We start from the raw sequence: 25,957 nt of genomic DNA, 5'->3' as shown, positions 1-25,957 counted from the left end.
CAGGGGTCTGGAAGAATGATTTTTTGTTTCCTCCCCTACATTGGCAGGAGAGTCTCAGGCATATGAATGCAGCTAGACAAGACACATCTTGTAAAGGTTTTCCATTTTAATATCCCTTAATGACCAATAATGAATTCTTTATGGTTAATCTGCTGTTCTCATGAAAACAATCTAGATGGTTTTAAAAAATCAATCATTAATGAGCAGTAAGTGACAGCTCCCCAACAACACAGCTGTATTTTTGTAAAAGTGATTAAACATTGTCTGCATTCATAATTGCATGGTTACTAAGAATGTTGAGCACTAAGTCAAGCATTGTTGCTAATGATGACAGATTATGATTCTACAAATGCTTTGGAGTTATGGGGTTAAATTTTCAAAGGCAGTCCTTGGAGCGGAATGCACATAGACCCACTAAGTATTCAATTTTCATGGACCATTACCGGGTTTGTGCATGGCATTTGGGAACTCTGCTGTTGAGGGTCTTTTGAAAATCTGGCCCATTATGACAGAAAGCATCTGTAATTAACAGTAACTGATCTCCCTCTGCGCAGTGTTGGTGAAAGGTATAAAATGCTCTGTGTGTGGTTTGATGGAGCCCAAAGCCCCTTTGATGAAGAGTCCTGAAGGCTGAAAGTAAGGCAAAGAGAATCTCGAGGGTTGTAATTCAGCCTCACATGTTGGTGTAAATATCAAGAGTTTTGCAATGAGGTGAGAGAGTAGGCAAGTCATTCGGAAGGGGACTTGGTAATACCTTCATTGATTATTTGCCTCTCTCATTTTGGCCTTAAAACTACTCACTAAACCTTGGGAATTCCTGGATTATCATTCACAGGTCTAATCATTTAAAATCTGAGATTGTCCCATGGTCCATTGGGGATTGATAACTGTGCTGAGGGATGAATTTCAATCAGAGTGAGTCACCCAGTGATTGAGAACATCCCATCTGCTGCTCAGTCTGTCTTTACTCTGATCAGGTATGAAGTCATTCTATCTATGAAGCCATAATTAATCACAGTTGATAAGGAAGATTGCAGGCTAAAAAGGAATTGATGAATTTAGGGATTTCTTGGAAACATCTTGTATCTCTCTGGGATGTTGAGGGTCTGATGGATAGTTTGGTAGTGTTATGTCTTGTGCTGCTATTTACTTATTCCAGTTTGTACGGATATCTTCTCTTGACAATACCTTGGCCAAGAGAGCAGGGACCATGTGCATTATTCCTTTGGCTTCGTTATAGCACCTCAATCAGTGTTGCTTTTTCTGGATCAGCTAGCCCTTATCTGAGCAGAGGATTACAGACTGCAAAGCAGACTGTTACGAGCATGTTTATTTTAAAGTTTATTAGAGTATAGTTGATTTATGATGTTGTGTTAGTTTCAGGTATATAGCAAAGTGATTCAGTTATACATATACATATATTCATTCTTTTTCAGATTCATTTTCAGGTTATTACAGAATATTGAGTAGAGTTCCCTGTTCTATACAGTTGGTCCTTGTTGCTTATATTTTATATATAATAGTGTATATATGTCATTCCCAAACTCCTAATTTATCCCTTGGATGGACCTAGAGATTATCTTACTAAGTGAAGTAAGTCAGACAGAGGAAGACAAGTATCATATAATATTGCTCATATGTGGAATATAATTTTAAAAAATGATGCAAATGAATGTGTTTACAAAACAGAAACAGACTCACAGATTTCAAAAACGAGCATGGTTTTAAGAGGCCTGGGTTTCAAATGCTACTCTGTCACTCACTAGTGACATTCCAGACCTCTTGGGACCTTACTTTTTCTCATCAGTAACATAGGAGGGATGGGTAGGTGCTTGTTAGGGTTACTGTGAGCAGTCAGCAAGATAAGTATTTGAAACTCTTAGAAAACTGACTAGGATTTAGTATGTGCTTGATAAGTTAGTTGTTCCTGTTTTATCATTGTTAAGGCCACAGTTCTAGGTCCTGAATGAGTAAGTAGTACAGTTGAGGCTGGGATCTCTTTAGCAAATCTGGGTCATTCCTTGTAGATCTAAGAGAAATGAGGTACTGCCCTCAGTCCATGTGTTAAGTGGCTGTAGCTGATGAGCAGTTACTTATATGTTATGGGCTGAACTGTGTTCCTCCTACACGTAAGAAGGCACAAGCATACTGTAGAGAGAGGAGAGAAGGACACTAGCTCCGCTGGACAGACCTGCCCAGAGGCATGACAGCTTTCATAGTCAGAGGGTCCCACAACCCTGGTCCCAGCATCTGAAATCATACCCAGAGCTGCTGTAGGGCCACATTCAGGACTGGGATTGAAACATTAGTGGGGCAGAGCTTTCTGGAGCCTATAATGACAACAGAGAGACCTGAAATGATGCTTGCTCTGACTTCTGCCAGGGACTTCTCCCCTCTTAAAGAGCCCTCCTATTTGCAGCTCAGACTTCTGGTGCCTATGTCTGTGGGCAGGGGAACATTTTTCCCCCATGCCCTATAAATGGCTTTATTATTTTTCTTCCATTGTTTATTGTTTAAAATATGAGGGTATAAGTGTACATACATTTGTTCCCCACCTCTTCTTGTCACGTAAATGTGGTATACTGTGCACAGTTTTTCACTTTGCTTTTGTTTACGTAACAGTATATTCTAGAGATGTCTTGTAGGAATATATGTATCAGTCTTTTCTATTCCTTTTTGCCATGTTTTCCACTGAGTGGATGTACCATAGTCTAGTCAACTAGTCTTTCAATTGATGGGCATTTGGGGTGGAGTGGGGAGACATTTCTTGATTAAATAGCAGAGACTGGATAGCACTCAAACATCCTCTAGGCCACAGTACTTTCCCCTATCTCCTTTCTCTTCCTTGGGTGTTTGCTCTCTAACAAATTAGTGGGCCTACATCACAGGACAGTCCAAAATACATGCTGAATGAAGTTGAACCATGAAGAAAGAATGGGCTTTAGTAGCCTTGGTCCTAGTTCTCCTCACTTCTATCCCAGTACCCTTTGGATTCTTGATCTCTAACTGCAGAAATCTTAAAAGTATGACAGAATTAAAACCAAAGGCAGAAATGCGTGGTGTTATAAAATTTTATAAAATGCGTGGTGCTCAACATTTTTAAATGATTTTTAAAAATGAAACAATGGTGGGGGGGCGGGGGGGATTGTGTGGCTCCAGGGATTTAATAAAAAACTTGAACTTTTAGCTTTAATACTCAACTTTACTTTAATGGCCAATGTCTTCATTTGGCAAATGAAAACCATACTGGTTGTTACCCACTTCTCTCTGTGGATGGAGACTAGTATTGCTAAATTATTGGCAAATATTTTGTAAACATGAAACGCTAAAGGGTGATAGTAATTTGCATGGTAATGGCCAGGAACCAGGTCTTTGTATCACACTGGCATAAATGATTAACAAGAAGATTAGGCAGACCACCCTGTGTTTGGGAGGCTTCACAGAAACTGGCAAATGCCAAGGTGTGCAAATGTCCTTTTCCTCTGATGAAGTAAGGTAACCTCAGACTGTATATTGTTACATATGATCATTATTGCCCTGGATAGAACTTATGATTTGCTGCAACCCAATAGCAACTCTCCCCTTTGAGTAGCCCAGGCAATGCCCCTGACCTCCAACTCCTGCCGCTGCCCTTCTTATTTATCCTGGTCTTTCCCACTTTTTGTCTTTATTTTTATTGTCCTCAAGCCAGGAACTGACTCTTTGTTGCACTCAGTCATAGCAAATCCTACACAGAGACCCCACCTTCAAACTCAGTTCAATCTAGTGCCCCCTCCTCTAGTGTGGCATTGAGACTGGTATAACTGGCAGTTTCTTTAACCTCTCTGAGGCTCACCTTCATGATCTATAAACCAGAAAGTGTGATATTTACTGCTCAGGATTGTTATGAGGATTAAATGAGATAATGTAAGCAATTAATGGGCAGTAAATTTAGGTCCACTCAAAGATGCTCTCTTTGACTCCTCTCCCTTTCAACGACACCTCCCTTGTTAGAATTCCTGTTACATTTATGAGACTTCAATCTGTGACACACACCTTGAGGCCTGAACAAGAATGGTTTTGCGTTGTCCTTTTGTGTTGTGTGTATAAAAACCCCACATCCCATGTCTTTCAGGTTGCCTTCTGGGGAGCAGAGGCTAAATTTTAATTGAGCATCTACTGAAGGTCTAAATAAAACTTAGAACCAGATTTTTAGAGCTAGAAGGGAATGTAGGGATGTGTCATGTTGTATTTCCAGGATGGTCACCACAGTAACTCCCATCTGTCATGCTCTTCTACAGTATGCGCTTGCTATTTCCCCCATCCAGAGGTGAAGTCTCATTCTTCTCCTTTGACTCTAAGCAAGCTTATAACCATTTCAACCAGTAGAATAAGTGGAAGGGACACTATGTGACTTCCAAGATTAGGTCATACGATGTCATGCAGCTTCTCCCTGGTTGAACAGGATCATCACATGTTGGAGTTCCCTGTCTCTTGTAAGAAGTTCAGCTTTCCTGAGGCTGCCATGCTGTGAGGAAGCCCAGGCCACATGGAGAGGCAACCAGACAAGTAAATGAAGATGCAATCTTGAAAGTGGATCTTCCAGCCCTCACTGTTCTAGCCCCAGCCATTTGGGTCTCCTTATGGAAGTCCCAGATATCATGGGGTAGAGAAAAGCTGCCCCACTATGTTCTTTCCAAATTCCCGACCCATAGAACCCATAAGCACAGTAACATGGTTGCAGTTTTATGCTGCTGGATTTAGGGCAGTTTGTTATGCAGCAAAGATAATTGGAACAAGGGATGGCAATTTGACTATCGTATTTTGGAAATCTCCTTAGGCCAGAGAATGTAAATGAATCATTTTATTTAAATACAGACTTAGTGATAGAATCATTCTTAAGCACTGGCTGTCAGGCCTGAATCTCCATGCACTATTTATTACACCGTATACCCTCCTAGCTCTGGATGTCAGCTTATCATGTTTGCATAGTCAAAACTTGACTTCAGGCCTCTATTTTCACACATTCTAAGAAGCACTCTGCTCACATAGTAAGCCACGAGGAAATGAATTACCTTATAAGCCTAGCAGATAAGATTTAGTTGCAGGCTTTAGGTAGGGAGGGACACTGGGAGCTCCTAGGAAAGGAACAGAGATGAAGAAATGGAAATGGAGAGGAGGGGACACAGTGTGCTGAGGATGGAGCCTTGCAGGGGAGGAAGCGGGAAGTGGCACAGCAGGATGAAAATCACAAGGCCCTGGTGGAAAAAGAGGGTTGAAATTGTTTCAACTCTATTGAGGCCAACAACTGTGTGCTGACAAGAAGAAGGTTGATGAGCAGCTCTAGCCAGCCTCTTACTGTCTACAGATCAAGGGGAGTGTGGGGGGTGGTATACGGAGCAAGAAGGAGCAGGGGGATTCGGCCTGAGAGGAGAGAGAAGGCTGCAGGAGGGAGGGGGAGAGACTTGGGAAGTCTACGGAGCTCTGCTGAGGAGAGAGGTGGGGAGCTAAGCAAAGAAGCAGGGGAACAGTTGGCCCTAAGTATCCAAAAAAAAAAATTGGGAAATATTAGAGACAGTGGGAGGCGATGAGGGGAATAAAAAGCATAAACAAAAAGTTTAAAGAGAACACTTGAGATAGAAGTTGAAGCAGTAAAGAGCGTCTGGAAGAGATGGGGAAAATGGAGATTGAGACATATTTTGAATGACAATAGTGAGTCAGTTTTTGATGAAAGAAAATAGTTTGATGAGAGTTTAAGTGGCGTGATGTGTGTTGAATTACCTGCTTACAAAGAAGGCCATATTGTATCTAAGATGTTCCCAAAAGTGAAATTTAAGATGCCGTTTTATTATAAGAGAAATTATACATATATAAACTTAAAAAATGGATGTCCTTGGAACTGGATTTTCTTGGATTACTAAGGGAGAGCAATAGCATTAAGCAGTAAAACCTGTAATTATAACAAAGCAGTTAAAATTCAATAAGAGAGTGTTCATTGTTTAACCAATACCTGTATTTGAGACCAAAGAGGATGAGAAATACAAGTAGGTAATTTATCTAGCTCATACTCTGGAGTTCTTTCAGATATCTAGAGACCTTCTTGCACTTACACTTTGACTTATTAGTACCTTAAGACTACAATCTTGATGAAGAGGGTGATGATAATGACACTGGTGATGCTGGTAGTAGTGGTGGTGATGGTGGTGGTAAGGATGATGACGCTTCCTATATGCTAGGCACTGTCCTAAACGCTTTACTTATATTAACTAAGATAATCTCCCAGCAATCATTTGGGGTCACTTAAATGCCTTTGGTTATGTTCATTTTATGGATGAGGATACTGAGGCACTTTTTTTTCACTTCCTCATATCCATGTCTATTTCTGTCTAAGTAATGGGGAAGGATTAGAAAGAAAACCTAAAGCATGGTAAGCAAGCAATAAATAGCAGCTTTTTGCAAGGTCTTGGTCATCCTCAGGACCTCCTCAGCCCCACTCACTGAGGCTCTGCTCAGGAGTGAACCTCATGTCTCCAGGTCCCACACTGCTAGAATATTTGCTTATTAATGAAATGATTGATACGATTAATAGAGTGGTTATTGTTTCAGATTATGGGAGAGCAGACATTATAAGGCCGCCTAAGGATGGGGTTTTATTCTTTAGTGGCTGTCTGATACAAAGGAAAGAATAGGAACTCTGGAGTTGGACAGGGCTCTGAATTTGAATCTTGGCTCCACTTCTTACTATTTGTTTGACTTTGGACGATTTATTTATCATTGTTTTATTCACTTGTAAAATGGGGCTAATACCATCCATTTTGCAGGGTCACACTGCAATTAAGTGAAATGAGAGATTTAAAGTGCCTAGGAAAGTGCTTGAGAATTAGCTGAGGTTCAAATTTATTACTTCTGCTTTTTTATAGAACTGATAATCAGTGGTTGCCGATATTTGATAATAATCAAATCAAATGTTCATACAGGCTTTATAGGTGAGGCTGAAAACTTTGTATTTTCATGTGCACATGGATTATGTATCTTCATTATGAAATGGCCACTGAATGAAAAGTTGGAAAATAATTGAGATTTAAGCAAATGAGAAAAAAGTGCTTAAAAGAGAAAACTGCAACTATCTTTTAATGTCGAGAACCCATCTGTGGTAGGCAGAATAATGACTCCTCATATGTGTCCACATCATAATCCCTGGAATCCGTGGATGTGTTACCTTATGTGGCAAAAGGAACTGTGCAGATGGGATTAAGTTAATGTTCTTGAGATGGGAGATTATCCTGGACTATCTAAGTGGGCCCAATATAATCACATGGGTCTTAAAAATCAGAGAACTTTCCAACTGTGGTCAGAAAAGAGATGTGATGGTAGAAGATGATCAGAGAGATGCAACATTACCGGCTCTAAAGATGGAGGAAGGAGCTATGAGCCAAGGTATGCGGGGAGCCCCTAGAAGATGGAAAAGGCAAGGAGATATATTCTCCCCTAGAGTCTCCAGAAGGGAACACACCCCTGCTGACACATTGATTTTAGTTCATTGAGACCCATGTTGGACTTGCAGTCTACAGAATTGTAAGGTAATAAGTTTGTGTATGTATTACTGGTGTAGCTGCCTTTGTTCACATGATGCCTGTTGGGAATAGCCTTAGTTCTGGCAGTCTCTCAGCCTTCATGACCAGAGCCTCCCTTTTAGTAGAGTCCTTTCGAAGGCATGTTATGTTAGCCTCTTTTTGGAGTGTCTTAACATTGACCTTATTTTTCTGTGGCCTGCTCCCTCTGTGAACCATTCACAATCACATGTGCACCACAGGACTGCCTGCTTGGTCAGAGTTAATTTGAACAGAAGAGGTTGCTTGGCCCAGTCTGGGCCAACAAGAGTCTCTTTCCCAGGAGGTTGGATTGGGTTGAGGGAGAGGTTAGTCTCAGCCTCTGCGTGTGGCTCGAACTGACATGGTGTAAGCTTGAGGGCTGGGTGGTGGCCGTGGGCATGGAGAAGGTAAAAATTAGGTCTGTAGGGAGAGGAGCCTGAGGCTGATGGACAGAACAGAGCAGAGGTGAGGATCTGAGAGGAAGACCAGGAAGATGGTGGCCATGTTCTGGCTGGCTTTTAGTCAACACTTTTACCCCTACTGGACCCAGGTGTATCCCTGCCCCAGATTCTATAAGATAACATTGTACCATTATAAAAATGTCCTTTTTTAAAAAAAACCTTTCTAAGAGGTTTTCTGTTACCTGCAGACAAAAGAGCCTTCACTGAAACACTTACTGTGATGAAGATGAATCAAGAGAATGGGAAGTTTTCATTAATGTCACTTTGGGTCTTCATTTGTGCTTTATTCCCAGGAGACCTACAGAAAAGATTCAGAGCAATCTGATTATTCTGTAGGCCAGAGAGCATTTTGTACTTCTACAACTGTAGCTGGAGCTCATGGCAGCGCCTGCCTTGTGGGGATGGAGCTCCCTGGCTATAGAATGCTTCTTTAGGCTCTGCCCAAACGCATCTGATTCTCACTTTCAAAATTAATGTTGGCAGAGGGCTATTTTTTTTAACTTTTTATTTTATATTGGAGTATAGTTGATTAACGATGTTATGATAGTTTCAGGTGTACGGCAAAGTGATTCAGTTATACATATACATGGATCTATGTTTTTTCAAATTCTTTTCCCATTTAGGTTGTTACATAATATTGAGCAGAGTTCCCTGTGCTATAGAGTAGGTCCTTGTTGCTTATCCATTTAAAATATAGCAGTGTGTACATGTCAATCCCAAACTCCCTAACTATCCCTCTCCCCCTCCCTTACCCCAGTAACCATAAGTTTGTTCTCTAAGTCTGTGACCTAAATGTCCATCGACAGAGGAATGGATAAAGAAGATGTGGTATATATATACAGTGGAATATTACTCAGCCATAATAATGCCATTTGCAGCAACATGATGGACCTAGAGATTGTCATACTGAGTGACGTAAGTCAAACAGAGAAAGAGAAATGTCATATGATATCAATTATATGCAGAATCTAAAAAGAAATGATACAAATGAACTTATGTACAAGGCAGAGGGGTATTTTTAAATCAGGATTTTGCAATTCCAGCTGACATTTCTGCAGCAAACTTAAATATACAAACATAGTGCCTTGAGGACCGAACCTTACTTAGTGCTTTTATAGTTATTTAATTTTGAGACTATGCCTGGTAGAAATTATGGTTTCTTGGAGGAGAACTTGTAGCCATTAATGGTAGTTTTCTAATTATCATTAACTCATAGAATTTAAAAAGCAACCATAAAAATCATGTTATTCAACTCTTTTATTATGCAGACAAGGAAATATGCACAGAAAGGTTAAATGGCTTATTTTATGATCTTGACTGGGTCTGTATGTGTATCTATATGCAGAATTACCAAGCTCATAATTATTTAGAGAATGAATTATCAGAGAACACAGAAATCTTTGGACTGAAATATTTCTGTGAATATCAAGTAATTTTCTATAATGCATAGAAAATATTACCTTTTTTTAATAAATTGAAATTATTTCTGTAAGTGCAGAGAAATACAATTTCTTTGATAGACTGGATGTTATTAACAAGGAGTCAGCCCTAAAGATAAATTATCCATGCATTTATTCATCTTCACATTCCTTCCTTCCTCTCTCCCTCCTTCCCTCCTTCCCTCCCTCCCTTCTTCCCTCCTTCCCTCCCTCCCTCCTTCCCTCCCTCCCTCCCTTCCTCCCTCCCTCCCTTCCTTCCTTCCCTCCAATTATCATTTATAGAGCACCTACCATATACCTAACAATTTCGACAACCTGGAGATGTAGTAGTAAAGTAGTATGCCCTCACAGGGTCCTCCTCTTGTGGAGACCTTACCTTTGTGGAGCTTACGTTTGAGTTGGGAGAACAGAAAATAAACATATAAATAAATGTGTAAGATAATTTTCGATAATGACAAAGTGCTATGAAGAAAAAAAAGTAGTAATGTGATAGAGAATAATAGGCAGGTGTAACATAGGCTATGATTTCTTAGAGTGAGGAGGTAACGTTTAGCTGATCTAGTTATCCATCTATCATCTATCTACCCTATCGTCTTTCATTACATAAAACTACTTGATGATTACTATTTAATATCAGAATACAGAGATTAAGTCACTTTCCTTAATCACAGAGTTCATGATTTTAAATCTAGTTTTATTTCCATTGCTTCTACTACCACCTCAAAAGGGTACTGGATTTGGAACCTGTTCTCAAAGAATTCGTATTCAAGTTGGAGAGAGAAAACACAAATATTATCGGATAATATTTCAAAGTACCAGGTGGTTTCTGCCCTTCTCCACAGTCCTTGCAGAATCCCTTAACTGTATCCCAAAGACTTCTCCTATGGCCCCCACTCTCTCCCCTGGAGGCCCCCAACAGAGACACGAGACAAACCAGAAAAAAACCCTGTAAAAATTAGACCATTTGTTTGGGTAGCTGCTGGTCAATGTAAGGGAAAAATTCAGATGCACATTTTAGTGTTCATTTTCCCTGATCTGAGGATCTAGAGTATAAAACTTCAACTGTTACTGAATCAAACACCCTCTCTCACCAGTTCCAGTTGGCTGTGAGGAAACTTAGTCACCACTGACTTCCTGGTTTCATTGGTAGACCTTGGATATCACCAATCACCAGGAGTCATCTCCTCTCATCCAGTATGGAGTCACGGTTGTCTGTATGAAAAGGTCTGCCCAGATCTGACCTATTTTATCTGCTACCCCAGGGGCATGCAAACTCCATGGATGGGAGGGTGGAGAGATGATGGTGACATGAAGGGGAAGTTTCAATTCTGACAAAGAAGGTGCTACATATTCTCTGAAATCACTTGTGTTGTGTATGGCCATATTGGTTATCTGTTGCCACAATAATGCCTCATAACAAACCACTCCACATATCAGGGGCTTAAAACATAGGCATTTACTTAGTCTGTGAGTTGGTGAGTTAGTCTGGGCTTGGCTGAGTTCTTCTAGTCTCAGCTAGGCTCGTTCCTATGTCTGATGTTGGGCTTTTGGCTGACCTAAGATAGCTCCTGCTGGGATGACTGGGGCCACTCAGCAATTCACATGTCTATCATCTATTAGGCCAGCCTATGCTTGTTCTCATGGCAATTGTCAAAGAGTGAGAGGAGTCAAGACCAATTATGCAAGGGCTTTTTAATCAAGCATCTTATTGGCCAAACAAGTCTCATGACCAAGATCAGAGTCATATGGAAGGGAACTGCGTATTTGCAAGGAAGAGAACATGGATTTAAGGAAAGGGGAGGAAATTGGGACCATTAATGCAATCAGTAACACCGCAGGTTACACACAGTTGGAGTGTTAAGGGTTACCCACTTACCAAATACTGTGGGCATAGTTTAAAGGGAAGGTTGGAGTGGAGAGAAACCGGATGCAGGGAGCATGGACAGGAATGTGTCCAGGGGAACAAGAGCAATGCCCGAATCTGGGGTGACTTGGAAAATGGAAGTGGAGTGGTGAGAGATATTGCCCAGCTTGGCTATGCCATGCCTGAAGCCATGCAGAGGACATGCAGGAAGCAAGGTGGACCCTGAAGTCAGTGCTCTGGAGGGTGGTAGTGACCATCACAGGCAGGGAACCCACTCATGCCTAGCAGATGAGGGTCTAGAGGTAACCTGTGACGTGACATGAGTAGATCAGGTATGTGAGAGACAGAGCAGCAGAAAAGCAGCATGGTGGGAGGGTTGTCTGATTAGACCTACAGGCAGCTGGGAGGATAATGGCTGTGCGTCCTGGTGAGGCCAGAAGCTGCTGGACAATAATTTTGATTTACCATGCTGGAGAATTGGGAGTTTTCCCAGGGCTCTAAGGAGGGTGGGTATGTCTCGCTGGGTTACCCTGCACGTGCTCTCAAGACACATTATCTAAAGCGTTATGCCTGAGGAGACCTCCAAGTAGGTGGATATATTTTCATGTGCCCAGCCCAGGACTCCTTGCTTCCCCACAGTTGCCAGGCCCTGCTGCAGCTCTAATCAATTTCATAGGTTTCACTTTTGTACCCCCTGTTCCCCAGCTCACATCCGGGTGCTTGAATCTCTCTTTCTTGTATCCTATCTAGTTCAGTAAGCAATTGTAAAACCGGGCAATCAGGAAGAAGCCAAGCATTCTAAATCTTATTTTTCTGTTTTTCCAATAAAAAGGTCTTTTCAAGACACCCAAAGTGGAAAGTGTTTTGAATTGCTTTCTTTGGTAGTTTTTGAATTCCTCAGGATCACTGTTGATAACATTCAGAATTTCTGGGCCACAGCACTAGGCTTAAAATAGTTTGAAGGCTTCTGGGGCAACCACCTGATATCAGAAGTGATTTGTTATCCATGTTAAGGAAGAAAATCAGATGTCATGTTATACAAGGTTAATGAGTAACAACTGTTTCATGGCTTGAGCAAGGCCCAGGCCGACTACCCTACTGTCTCCCTGCTCCGGAGAGAGCCGCAGCGTTGTAGGTAAAATAGAAGTTATTAAATACTAACATTATTTTTTCTAGGTCTTAGATCCGCCCCATCTATCTTTGTATCCTTTGTCCTTGTGAGGCAGCTCCTGCCATTTGAAGTCAGCTGAGTCTCTGTGAAAGGCCAAGTTGTCTCCGCATTGTCAAGGAGACCAGAAAATAGAACCTGGATAGCAAAACAAATGCTTTGTGGGAGTAGGTGATGCTTGAATGTGGAAAATCTGAAACCACGTAGATTTCGTGCTTCTTCCTGGAGCTGAGCTCTGCTGGGGTTTTGTGAGGGGCTGTCTCCAATCTAGCATTAAGCAGCCATTGTGTAATCCCCAGTCATGAAATAACTTGTTCTAGGCCTGTATTTCACAAAGTGTGGTCTCTGGTCCTGAAGCATCAGATTCACTCGTAAAAATATCTCTGGGTCTGGGTCGTCAGAATCTGCATTTTTTTAAAGCATGCGTCCCAGGTAATCTCATACTCCCTGATGGATAAGAATCCACTGTCCTAGGGGTAAGTGTACATTTATTTGTTATTATTTATATGCTTCAAGAAAACATATAGCAGCAGCAGCAAATTGAAAATAGGATTCTTGCTTGTGGCTATGTCAAACAATCTAAGCTGACTTCTGGCTTCACGGCATTTTCTCACAACCCCTTATCATTCCATCGTTGGTTGAGTTAGCTGGGTGTGGTGGAGATGACCAGTTATGCACTGACAATTCGTGCTCTCCCCTCCTTGTGACACAGAGTTGTTCCTGGGAAGTGGCTGCCCAGACACGGACACCTTGGCTCACTTGACTCCAAAAATGGCCTGTGACTAGTCCTCCTAGTGGAAAGGAGCTAAAATGATGTGTGTCATATCGTCCCCTTTGACCTGGGTGTGGAGGGTCTGAGGCCCAAGTAAGGGATGAATGGAGCCTGGGTCCCTGGATTACCATGTACCAGGAGTACCTGCTTTGGACTTTTGCCTCAGTGAAAAGTGAGCTTTTATAGTGTTGAGCTACTGAGATTTTGAGGTATCAATAGCTTTTGTTACCCCAGGTAAATCGTAGAGTTTGGCCTAGTAGGTAGTTCTGGGTGAGAACTATGCTCTTTCTTAGCTCAGATTTAAGATATATCCAGGTTTCTCAAACACACCTAGTCCTCTTCTGAAAAGTAGCACCAGTCTTAGGAAAGTGGGTCCAAGTCCCAGTTCTGCTACTTACTGCCTGTGTAATTTTAGACAAATCACTCAATGACTTGAGCCTCAGCTTCTTCCATTATTTAGTGAGAATAATAATACGGTATTACTTGCCTCTCAAGATGTGTGTGAAGGTCACGCATTTGCTTGTGAATACATGTTGCAAACTTGAAGTGCTATTATACAAATAGAAGGGATGACTCGGTTCTTTTCTTACAGACCTGGAGCGAAAAGCTATTTTCTACCTTCAATATTTTCAATAGCTTCCCAAGTCTCGATTCCGCCCCCCTTTAGAAAATGAGGATACTAAAATTTACTTGCATTATGGTGAGGATAAAATGAGATAATATATATGATGGTGTCCAGCACAAGACCAAGCATATTGCTGGAACTCAGAAAAGTGTTAGTTCCCTTCCGTGTGGCACTGTGTGCTTCACGGGTGTAATTCAGGGAGAGTCCACGTAGGCTGATGAGAAAATGAACTGAGTTCTCGTGTTGCTTGTATTTTATTCACCTCTGTCAACACGTGAGATGCTTTTCACTGTATCATCGGTCCCGTTCTTCCCCGTTCTTGATGATGGCAGGAAAGATGGCCACGGATGAGCTTTGTGCCTGTGTGTAAGCGTTGCCTCCTTCCATTTCTTCTCCTACAAAGATGGAAACTCTAGTCATGGTGAGTCTGGTGGAAAGCTTACTGAAGCCCCCGGCCAGCCTGACGCTGACAGTCAGACCCTCGTTTTGCTAATGCTTCCTCACCTGTTGTCCTTTTCTGTTCCTGGTTTCATCTTCACTTGGCTTCTTCTTTCCCCTGGAGTCCTCTTGCTAATTTACTTGATCAGAAATTCAAGACACAGAAAACTGGTTCTAAAATAATATTTTATAAGTGTAATGATAATTCCTGCAGTTTATTTGTCTACTGTGCTACCATTTTTCAAAGTACTTTCACCTATTTTGTTTGTTCACTCTTGGTTTTCACAGACTCACAGCTAAGAAAGACTCACAGTTCTTTTGCTTATCGTAGGTGCATTTATTGAGCATAATACCATGTGAGGCTTCTGAGAGAATGGGGTGGAGGGTAGAGGGGACAGAGAGCTAATATTTTTCAATTATGCATTTTTTGCCAAGTTAGTTTTAATAGAAGGTATCTAATTTCATTCTCTCAATAATTTTACCGAAGTATCCCAAGTGCCTAGCCCAATTCTTATGGGTGTTTAAAGTTCTATCAACTGTAAAATTCCATAGGGAGCTTAAAAAACTCATCCAAAGTCAAAAAGCTACTTGGTGGTGGAGATGAGGTTTAAGTTCTTGTCTCTTTGCTCCCATAGCCCATGCTCTTTTCTTGGTGTTAATGTCTCTGGAAGGTAGATCAAGGGACATAAGTAATTGCTGTACAAACAGTCGCATGTCCAGTTATTTGGGGAGCAAAGACACAAACATGTGAGTAAGGCAAGGGATTCTTTCTCTCATCCTCCCTCCTCTCCTTTCCTCCTGCTACATTTATTATCCATTATGTGGCACCCAGTGTTCCAGGCTCTGGGCTACAGCATCCCCCATCTTGTAGCTGTCAGTCTAACAGGCAAGACAAATTGGTAAACAGCTAGACAAATAATCTAATGTGCAGTAATGATAACTGCTAAGACAGTAAAACAGCATCAGAGCTTGTATATTGGATGGGGTGGTCAGGGAAGGTGACCTTTGTGTAGGTGACACCTGAGTTGGTGACATCTGAGCGGAGACTTGAATGAAGAGAAAGCTTGCAAGGAGGTGGGGTGGGGAAGGGAACAGCACATGTGAGACCCAAGGCAGGAACTGGCTTAGTGTTTTGTGCGTTCAGAGTGCATCTGGGTTGGAGAAAACCCAGGAGGGTTTTGGGCATGAAGCTGGAAAGTTCAGGAGAGGCTTGTGGGTGGGCTGTGAAGACTTCAGATTTTGCTCTGAGTGAAGTTAGAAGCCATTAGAGAATTGTGTCAGAGAAGTGATAGGATCTGACTTAACATTTAAAGAGAATCATGGTAGATATTGTGTGTAGATTAGATTTTAGGTGGCAAGGAGCCCAGTTTAGAGTCTATTGCATTTGACCACACATGAGAAAACCCAGCATGAATGGTACTGAAAACAAATACTTCAACACTTCATTCTTTCATTTTGTTCTTATCTTTGGATCTTTAATTTCCATTCTTTGTAATTCTCTTTAAATTTCTTATATTCTTCCTATGTTCAAGGTACTGTGAAAGTTGCCTTTCGTGTCTTTATCCCTTTCTTTAAACCTTTTCCTACCATCTAGATTTTTTTTCTAAACCAAATTACAGGTTGTTCCACTTATCTCAACAGAGGTAGAAAGAAATCAATTGCTTTGGTGTTTTGATAACACTAACCTAGCTGCAGACCTGAAACGAAATGAACTGACATGAGACTGATGGCAGGCCAGCCCGCCTTCAGCGACAACACGCTTTCTCAATGACAGCAGGCTAACCCTGGAAACAGTTGGGACAAAGGCCTGAGTTTGTAATCAGCTTCAAACTTGGACTCTTCCATGTGGGTAGCACTTGCTGTTTTCCCACTGAAGAGGGTGATTGAATGGAGACGATTATACATCACATGCCACTAAGAGCTATTAATATAGGTAGAATAATTGAGCAAGCATACTTGCTGGAAAATGTAACTACTTTACACATCATTGTAAAATGTTTTCCAGGCTATACTGGCATCCCTTCAGCCATGAAAACATTCAGATGTTAGGAAAAAAAAAAAAAGATGCTTCCTGAACACTTAACCATAAAAGTAAATGATATTGCTTTAGACTGCTCTGTTAACACTCCAACCATCTACACATGGAAGTTATTACGTACCCTGTGTTTGTTTAAATGTTGATGTTGTCATGCCAGCTCTGTTGTTTGTTAGTATAATGCTTACTTCTGTGCAAATGAGTGAACAGCCCAATACCCTTCAACAGCTTTTTTGGGGAAACATTCCTCTGCTAAAGAACGAGTCTCTCCTAAATACATTATGACGATTTTATGTCTTCTCTCTAATTTACAACATTCTTGGGTTTTGAAGCTGGATTATGTTCATGTATAATTACTCTCACATTGCTACGAGGGGCCGAATTGCGGGAATGATAGAGCATCCGAAGACTGGATCTGGGAAGACTTTTAAGCAGGTCAGCTGCCTTTGCTCATACTGCTTCCCAAAACACATGGCATTTTCTATCAGCATGTACTTGTCCAAATCCTCTTGCTTAAAGGTCAAGCTTAAACCTCACTTCCTGGAAGAAGTTGTACTTGAGTCGTTTAGCACATGTAATCACTCTCCTTTCTCAGAGAAAAGGGACAAGAATGGATATTTTCTTAGCAACTCCTGTGTTGGATCATCACCTGTCTCATCTAATCTTTACACAAGACTCCGTGAAATAGGTATTATTTTGGTTTGGCAAAGGGAAATGAACTGACGTATCCACGGTCACATAGCTAGGAGGTAGGACAGTCAGGATGTGAATTCAGGTCTGTCTGACAGTAAAACTCTTTCTACCATGCTGTATGACTTCTTAGAACTTTCAAGGTGTTTAGAGCAAGATACACATTCCTTAGCACTGCCTTGGATACTGTTGCTTGGTATTTGCAATTGTTTCATGTGTGGGTTTTCTACTCCCAGCAATGGTTGAATGCCTTTGAAAGCAGTTCCTAGAAACACGAAGAAGACGTGTCCTCCACCTCGTGGCAGTTTGGCACAGAGTTACAGACATGAAGTGAAAGATATTTCCTAACCCATTATAGGGAGTCCGATGGAAGTCTACAGAGGATACTGAGGGAGACACAAAGGATGGAGTGGTCTCTTTCTTCTACCTGTGGACGTTGGGGTAAGGGTGGGTGCGAACAGAAAAGATTTTGTAGAGAGATGATACTTTAGTTCTTCAGATGAGCAGGTATTTGTCAGGAACCAGGAAGATTTGGTTCAGGGGAAGGGGAACTGAGGAGAGGCTCAAAGGGGAAAACATCCCAGGCAACAAGAAGGCGGCACTGGGCCAGGAACCCCAGCCAGGTGTGTGTGCTGCAGAGTGGTAAACAGCTCAGTATGATTGGATCACACATTGAGAGGGCAGGGCAAGGGGGACATCCAGACAAGAGGCTAGAGGGAGAGGAGGGCAGGGGCCAGGACGTGGGTTTCTTGAATACTTACCGAGTTTGAATTTTTTTTTTTTTTTTGGTACGTGGGCCTCTCACTGTTGTGGCCTCTCCCGTTGCAGAGCACAGGCTCTGGATGCGCAGGCTCAGCGGTCATGGCTCACGGGCCCAGCCGCTCCGTGGCATGTGGGATCTTCCCGGACCGGGGCACGAACCCGTGTCCCCTGCATCAGCAGGCAGACTCTCAACCACTGCGCCACCAGGGAAGCCCCCGAGTTTGAGTTTTATTCATTGTTCCTTATGCCATTGAAAGATTTTAAACAGGGGTACAGTTTAATTCAACACAGAACTTTGTTTTGTATATGTACGTGGTAGGGGAATTATTTGAAAGGTACTTAAATAGTGGACGGGAGGGCAGTTAGGAGACTATTGCAGTTATCCTGGCAGGAGTTGAGGAGGAACTGGATTAGTGAGGTGCCGTGAGGTGGGAGGGTAGTCATGGAGACACAGGCAGCCTAGCTTTCTTCTGTGGACTGCCTGGAATGCTTCTTGTGGGCAGGGGTCATCTCATACTCTGTTGGTCTTTACAGCACAATCCCAAACACGTGGACTCCCTATTTCTTATGCCTGCCATGCTAAGAGCTGCATTTGCTGTAAAATAATGAATCAGAGTGGAGATGACTGCAAAGCATGACAGTCCTTTAGCATTTGAACTGCCCCAAGACAGGGAGTGAAACTTAGCCCTCCTTTCTGCAGTGTCCCCATGTGGGCAAAATTACCATCATCATTAGCTGGTATTAGAAGCAGTGAATTGTAGATGAAAATAACTTTCAAATTAAAAATAACGTTTTCAGGAAAGCCAGGAGGAGAAATCAGAATGATTTACCAAAATAATTTTTCTAGCAGGACTCTGGCTATTTATATGCTCATATAAGTGAAACTGAATTATATGAACGAGTGTTAAAGCTATGTAAGTGTGTCAAGTTCTTAATTGTGTGTCCTTGAAGCCTATCATATTTGCGGTGGGTAGCTGTAAATCTGTGTTGATAGGGGTAAATTTACACTAATAAATTAATAACACAAGTAAGAAGGCAAACCCCAGCTCCTAGGATGCTGGGTTAGCTATAGAACTAACAGTATCAAGAAAACACAGACCCAATGTCACAGATCCAATCCAATCAATTCTGATTGATTTTTCCTCTTGATTAGACTAAGATGTGTACAGATGAAATTATAACACTTGGTATTTTTCTCACCTGTGTCTTTCACTTATTAAACTTATTCATCACACTTCTCTACCATTTCTATATCTAGAGGTCTGCTTTAAAGGTGAACCAAAAAAATTAAATACACAGCATCTGTAATGAAGGCTCTGGCAGAGTTTTCCATTCTCTCTACGTGCTGTGACACTGTGAACCTCAGCAAGCTGTTTATCTTCCACGTTCCAATTTCTAGGTTTCTTCTCAAGATCTGTGACAGCTCAGTAAGTGAATGTTTTCTTGTTTTCGGTCCTCTGTACTTCATCTCGAATCTCCTTAAAAACGGGGGATTCTGGGCTTCCCTGGTGGCGCAGTGGTTGAGAGTCTGCCTGCCGATGCAGGGGACACGGGTTTGTGCCCCAGTCCGGGAAGATCCCACATACCGTGGAGCAGCTGGGCCCGTGAGGCATGGCCGCTGAGCCTGCGTGTCCGTAGCCTGTGCTCCGCAACGGGAGAGGCCACAACAGTGAGAGGCGCGCGTACCGCAAAAAAAAAAAGGGGCGGGGGAGGGGATTCTGTCTTGTCATCTTTGATCATCTTCAGTTCCTAATAAAATATCTTGGCACCTAACAGGTGTCATTTAGTCTATGCTAGATGAATAAGGACAAATGTCTGTCCTTCTGGTACAGGGAATATTGTTTTTTGGTGTGAGATTAGGTGAAAGAAGGAGATACTAGTAAACTAAATTGATAGAAATTATTGAGAAAGTAGGAAAACACCTGGCATGGCAAATGATATGTTCAATTTTATGTTGGCTGAGTTCACCAAAACCATCACCTTAAATGAAACCATTTTGGTGGATCTTTATTTTTTTTTTTTTTTATTTTTTATAAATTTATTTATTCATTTATTTATTTTTGGCTGTGTTGGGTCTTTGTTTCTGTGTGAGGGCTTTCTCTAGTTGTGGCAAGCGGGGGCCACTCTTCATCGCGGTGCGCGGGCCTCTCACTGTCGCGGCCTCTCTTGCTGCGGAGCACAGGCTGCAGACGCACAGAGCTCAGTATTTATAGCTCACGGGCCCAGCTGCTCCGTGGCACGTGGGATCTTCCCAGACCAGGGCCTGAACCCGTGTCCCCTGCCTTGGCAGGCAGACTCTCAACCACTGCGCCACCAGGGAAGCCCGGATCTTTATTTTTAACAAGAGAACAAATCCATACTTTTATTTATTTACTTTTCAATAAGTTTAAATCCTTGAAGGATACAGCATCACTTGGATTCTGTGTCCAATGGCCTTAGCAGGAAGGTTGCTTCGGAATTTGGCACGAATCATGCCACTGTTTCCGTGAATGCAAGTTACATCTCCCCAGATTACTCTGGTTTTGTTCGATTTTCCACCAGGAATTACTGTGTTGTTCTTTGCTTTGTGCACCTAAGCACACCTCTGGCCTACATAGAATTCAGTTTCATCTCAAGCATAAACACCTTTAATTTTAAGAAGAGCTGTGTGCTCTCTCAAGTTCCGGGGACCCCACTTATAGCCAGCAAAAATGGCCTTGGACCACAGCCTTCCAGACGTATTTGTCAGTTTAGAAGTCCTGTGCCCAGGCTTCCACAGGCTCCAAGGCAGCTGAGAGAGCTTTCTGGTGTGATCTTCAGGATATTGACCTCTTAAGCTCTGAACCATGAACAATTATTTTTTAACAGTAATATCCACTTAAAAATTCAGACTTAGAAGAACAAGTCTTCAGGAACTTCATTCTGAAAAAGTGAGATGCTACAAAATCTTAATCATATGTACAGATAGCTAAACCCCGAAGGCCTGCATGCACAGCTCGAGTGGTTATATTGTTAGCTCTGCCTCTAGTGGGGGGGTTGAGCTAGGTGGGACACCAGTCACCCTCATGGTCACCTGGGCTGCTCTGCCTCTTCAAATTGACTAGGCAAGACTCTCCATCCTCTTGATCTTGGAAGAAATGATTTTAGCTTTTCACCATTGAGTATGATGTTAGTTGTGGGTTTGTCATCTATGGCCTTTATTATGTTGAGGTAGGTTCCCTCTATGCCCAGTTTCTGGAGAGTTCTTATCATGAATGGACGTTGAAAGTTATCAAAAGCTTTTTCTTCATCTATTGAGATGATTGTATGGTTTTTTTTCTTCAATTGTTTATGTGGTGTATCACACTGATTGATTTGTAGATATTGAAAAAATCATTGCATCACAGGGATAAATTCCACTTGATTATGGTGTATGATCCTTTTAATGTGTTGTTGGATTTGGTTTGCTAGTATTTTGTTGAGGATTTTTGTGTCTATGATCATCAGTGATACTGGCCTGTAATTTTCTTTTTTTGTGATATCTTTGTCTGGTTTTGGTATCAGGGTGATGGTGGCCTCATAGAATGAATTTGGGAGTGTTCCTTCCTCTGCAACTTTTTAGAATAGTTTCTGAAGTATAGGTGTTAACTCTTCTCTAGGTGTTTGATAGAATTTTCCTGTGAAGCCATCTGGTCCTGGACTTTTGTTTTTTGGGAGTTTTAAAATTATTGATTTAGTTTCATTACTAATAATTATTCATCTGTTCATATTTCCTCTTTCTTCCTGGTTCATCTTGGGAGATGGTACCTTTCTAAGAATTTGTCCATTTCTTCTAGGTTGTCTCCCTATGCAGTCTGCCTGTACTAGTTTCCTACTGCTGCCATAACAGTTTACCACAAATTTACTCATTTACAGCCACTTCCACAGTTCTGTAGATCAGAAGTCTTTGTGGGTTCTACTGGGTTCTCTGTTCCCGTTCTCACAAGGCCAAAATCAAGGTGCCAAACAGGCTGGGCTCTTCCCTGGAAGCTCTGGGGAAGAATACATTTCCAAGTTCATTCTGATTGTTGGCAGAAACAGGTTTTTGCAGTTGTAGGACTGAGATCCTCATTTCCTTACTGGCTGTCAGTCAAGGTCCGCTCTCTGTTCCAGGGGCCCCCTGGGTTCCTTCCCATGTGGCCCCCTCCATCTTTAAGCCGGCACTGGTCCATTGAATCCTTCTCTTGCTTCAAATCTATCATACTTCCCCTTTGCCTTTCTCTTCTACCACCAGCCAGAACATGTTCTCTGCTTTTAAGGATGCATGTGTTACATTGGGTTACTCAAACAGTCCAGGGTAATCTCTCCATGTTAAGGTGAACAGGCTAGAAGCCTTAAAATTCCACCTGCAAAGTCCTTTTTGTCATGTAACAAAACATATTCATGTGTGTGATATCTTAGAGTCACAGTTTCTGGGGACTAGGGTGAAGCATTTTTAAGAGGCCATCTTAGAAATTCTGTTACCACACCTCCCCAAAAGGAGGCCTTCTATAGAGGGTATCTATGGGTAACAGTCCATTAACAAAGCACTGTCACTATGCATATAGCCTCAATGAGTTCCCTTTAGGTCTAGTTTCTGAAAATGAGACATTTTATTTGATTAATAGCGAAAGAAACCAGGTCACCAGCAATAAAAGGACTGAAACTTAGGACGTGTTTCATGTGCATGTAGGAACTTGCCTGTGCACAGAAGGTGTCAGTTCATCTCATGGTCGCTCAGCTATGTTATGGGTACTGGTAGCACCATGTGTCGTGCTTTGAATATATCATATCTCAGTGCAGCATTGAATGAGAACATGGATGCTGATGATTGTCAAATCTCAGGTAGTAAATTTATGTAGTGGGAATTACCACTCTTTGGGATAAAGCTTCCTTTTTTATTCCAAGCTAGAAAATGCTTATAGGAACAATTCATGTCATGAAGGACTATCACTGTATATATGCTCCTATCACCAGCTTCCAGGTGACATGCAAGAGAAGCTATTCAACTTTTAGTTACTAATTCAATAAGGAATTTCAATAACCCAACAAATTAAAATAAGTGGGAAGTGCAGATTTAATACTTGAACGTATACCATCAATCTTAAACTTGCTAAATAAGAAAATCAAACTCATTTTCATACTGAAGAATAAAGGGATTACTATGTAGTATTTGACCCCCAAAAGGTGTTGTTAAGGTAATGTTATAATCGATGGAAACTGAGAATTTAGGAAATGAGAGGATATAGAGCCATACGTCAAAATGCCCTAAGACAGATACAGGTAGTAAATCTCTACATTACATATTTTATACAAGATGCCTATTTTATACATTCTGTTTTATACATCCCCCCCACCTTGTATGTTTTTCAGGCTTGTTGGTTTGCTTATTAGCTTTTAGAGTATGGACTTTTTTTTTTTAATAGATCTTTATTGGAGTATAATTTCTTCACAATACCGTGTTAGTTTCTGTTGTACACCAGAGTGAATCAGCCATATACATACATATATCCCCATATCCTCTCCCTCTTGAGCCTCCCTCCCACCCTCCCTATCCCACCCCTCCAGGTCATCACAAAGCACCGAGCCGATCTCCCTGTGCTATGCTGCTGCTTCCCAGTAGCTATCTGTTTTACATTTGGTAGTGTATATATGTCGATGCTACTCAACATCACTAATTATTAGTATGTACTTTTACGGAAGAAAAATATGTAATGATTTGGGATGGGAAAGAAATGTTATAATAGTAAAGAAGGCATTAACTAGATTTATTAAAATTTAAAAATAAATGTGAAGTGGTATAATATGGATGACTGTATACTGACCTGATAAGGAATTTCCATACATAACTTTTGATGACATTGTGAGATGTTATGACCATTGGTGAGATATCATATTCTGCAGACATTTCTGTGTCTTTAACGTGAGAATGATGGAATCTTCTCTAAGTTTTCTCCCGTGAGACCACTTGTAAGAGCAAAGCTAGTCGGTACTCATTTAATGCACTGAGGTCCTTTGCAGGGCACCTTTAAAGCACTATTTTGATTTAATTCTGAATCAACTGTATTCCTGAGTTTGGAAAATCAAATTTTAACATGAACTTGCAAATAGCCCCAGTGCTTCACCCCTAATTCATATTCCAGCAACCTTCACTGTAGCAGGAAGCAGAGTCAAGCTGTTGCCATGAAGATTGTTTCAAGAGCTCAGAAATCCTCCAGGGACCCCTTTATCACTGCTTTTCAAAGAAGCCTTTATTCCTCTCTTCTCCTGTTTCCTGCAAAGGGAGTTGTGTCTAATACTTGAGGACATGGTGAGGCCTACAAGGACCTGAGGACTTCTCCAGGACTGTGATCTTCGGAATTGTGAAATCTATCATTCTGGTCCTTATCCTTCTTTCTTCCCACTTTGCCACATTTTAACAAATGCTGTTGTTTTGTGAAACTTTACTGTATGGTAAGACCTGCTTTTTCATTTTTAAAGGACTGTGCTCCCAGGCCAATTGGCATTTGTCTTGTTTTAAGTCTTCTGTGTAAAGGTCCATCAGACAATTTAAAGTAACATTTTTGGACTATATTATCTATTTGAAGATCTTAATTGATATACAATTTTCTTTATTAATGGGCACCAAAAAGTGTCTTAATCTAAGCCAATAATGTTAACTTTTATTTCAAGGTATGTTATGCTTAAATTTTTTTTTCCTCTGAAAGGTGATGAGATAGTTAAAAAAAAAAAAAGTAGAAAAAAGTGTGTATTGATGTTGCTAATTACGGATATGAATGTATAGGCAAAGTTAGTATATGGATTTAATGTATTTTCAGTAAATTTAGAAATAAAAATCATCTCACGTATTTCATCTTATATGAGGTAGCTGGGAATTGCTATTTCACTTTTGAAAGGAAAAATAGAAGCTTTTTATTTTATTTTTTTGGCCACACCCAGTGGCATGCAGGATCTTAGTTCCCCGACCAGGGATCAAACCTATGCCCACTGCAGTGGAAGCGAAGAATCCTAATCGACCACCAGGGAATTCCCAGGAAAAATTGAAGCTTTTTAACGTCACAACATTCTTAGGGAAGCATAGTTGTCCTATTTCATAGGGGACATGGAGAAAGAGAAAATAATGTAGATTTTTAAGGAGGCTAAAGGTGGTAGACTTTCTCAATCATATTTATACTCAGTCCAATAGATCTAAACATTTTCTTCTGAAGAGAATATTAATCTTGGTCATGCATTATCAGACTAGGCCGTGAGTACATTCTGGCAGAATATAGATGTATATGAAAGTAGAATATGAATATATATGAAATGTATTATATGCAATATATATATTATTTATAATGAGGCAGAAGCTAAATTTGTATTTATTTTTGAGCTAAAACATTAGAGTTCAGGAATTCCCTGGCGGTCCAGTGGTTAGGACTTGGTGCTTTCACTGCCAGGGCCAGGGTTCAATCCCTGGTTGAGGAACTAAGATCCTGCAAGCTGTGTGGTGTGGCCTAAATAAATAAAGAAAATAAAACATTAGAGTTCAAAGACATTACAGCTTATGGGAACGCAAAACTGACCCATGAAGTATGAATTCATTCTTCTCTGAAGTAAGGGCTTTTTCAGTGGCAAAGCTTGAGAATGCTGATCTGTATGATGGGGAAATTAGTGTTTGGACAAGAAATAAACTAATATATTCTGTTATGGTCTAAAAAGGAAAATAATACTTGCCTTCAGGTATTTAGAATTACTGTACAGATCCAGGCTTACAGTAAGATGACCATTTTTCCCATTTTCAATTATTTGAGGATATAAAAACAAAACAAATATCATTATTGAGTACATGCTATATACAAGCCAGAACTGTATGTACTGAATTGGCCAGGACAGGCAGAATTCATGGCCATAAGGAGGGCAGGCCCTGGCCAAGATTCAGGGTAGCAGGAAAGATCTAGCCAGGTGGATGGAACATGATGTCCCATAACATGTAGAAATTGGCAAGTGGGAACAAATGATTTCTTAGCAAGTTAGAGGCCTCGGGCTGGTCTAAAGGAGCTAAAAAGAATATATTGACAAACGGGTGGAAACAAAAGAATGAAATGTCCAGAGGGAAGTATTTGGAAAGCATCAAGCCTACCTGGTTGCAGGTAGGAAAACCAAGTCCTTGGGAG

At 41.2% G+C, this 25,957-nt stretch overlaps 1 pseudogene; it reads right to left on the bottom strand.

Moving 5' to 3' along the window:
* Nucleotides 1–20,211: 20,211 nt before the first annotated feature.
* Nucleotides 20,212–20,652, bottom strand: LOC136120221 (large ribosomal subunit protein eL33 pseudogene; annotated as a pseudogene).
* Nucleotides 20,653–25,957: the final 5,305 nt, after the last annotated feature.

The sequence above is a fragment of the Phocoena phocoena genome, chromosome 3 (assembly GCF_963924675.1).
Source record: "Phocoena phocoena chromosome 3, mPhoPho1.1, whole genome shotgun sequence".
Taxonomy (NCBI): domain Eukaryota; kingdom Metazoa; phylum Chordata; class Mammalia; order Artiodactyla; family Phocoenidae; genus Phocoena; species Phocoena phocoena.
Note: the sequence above shows the minus strand (reverse complement) of the source record. Positions and strands in the feature narration are given on the sequence as shown.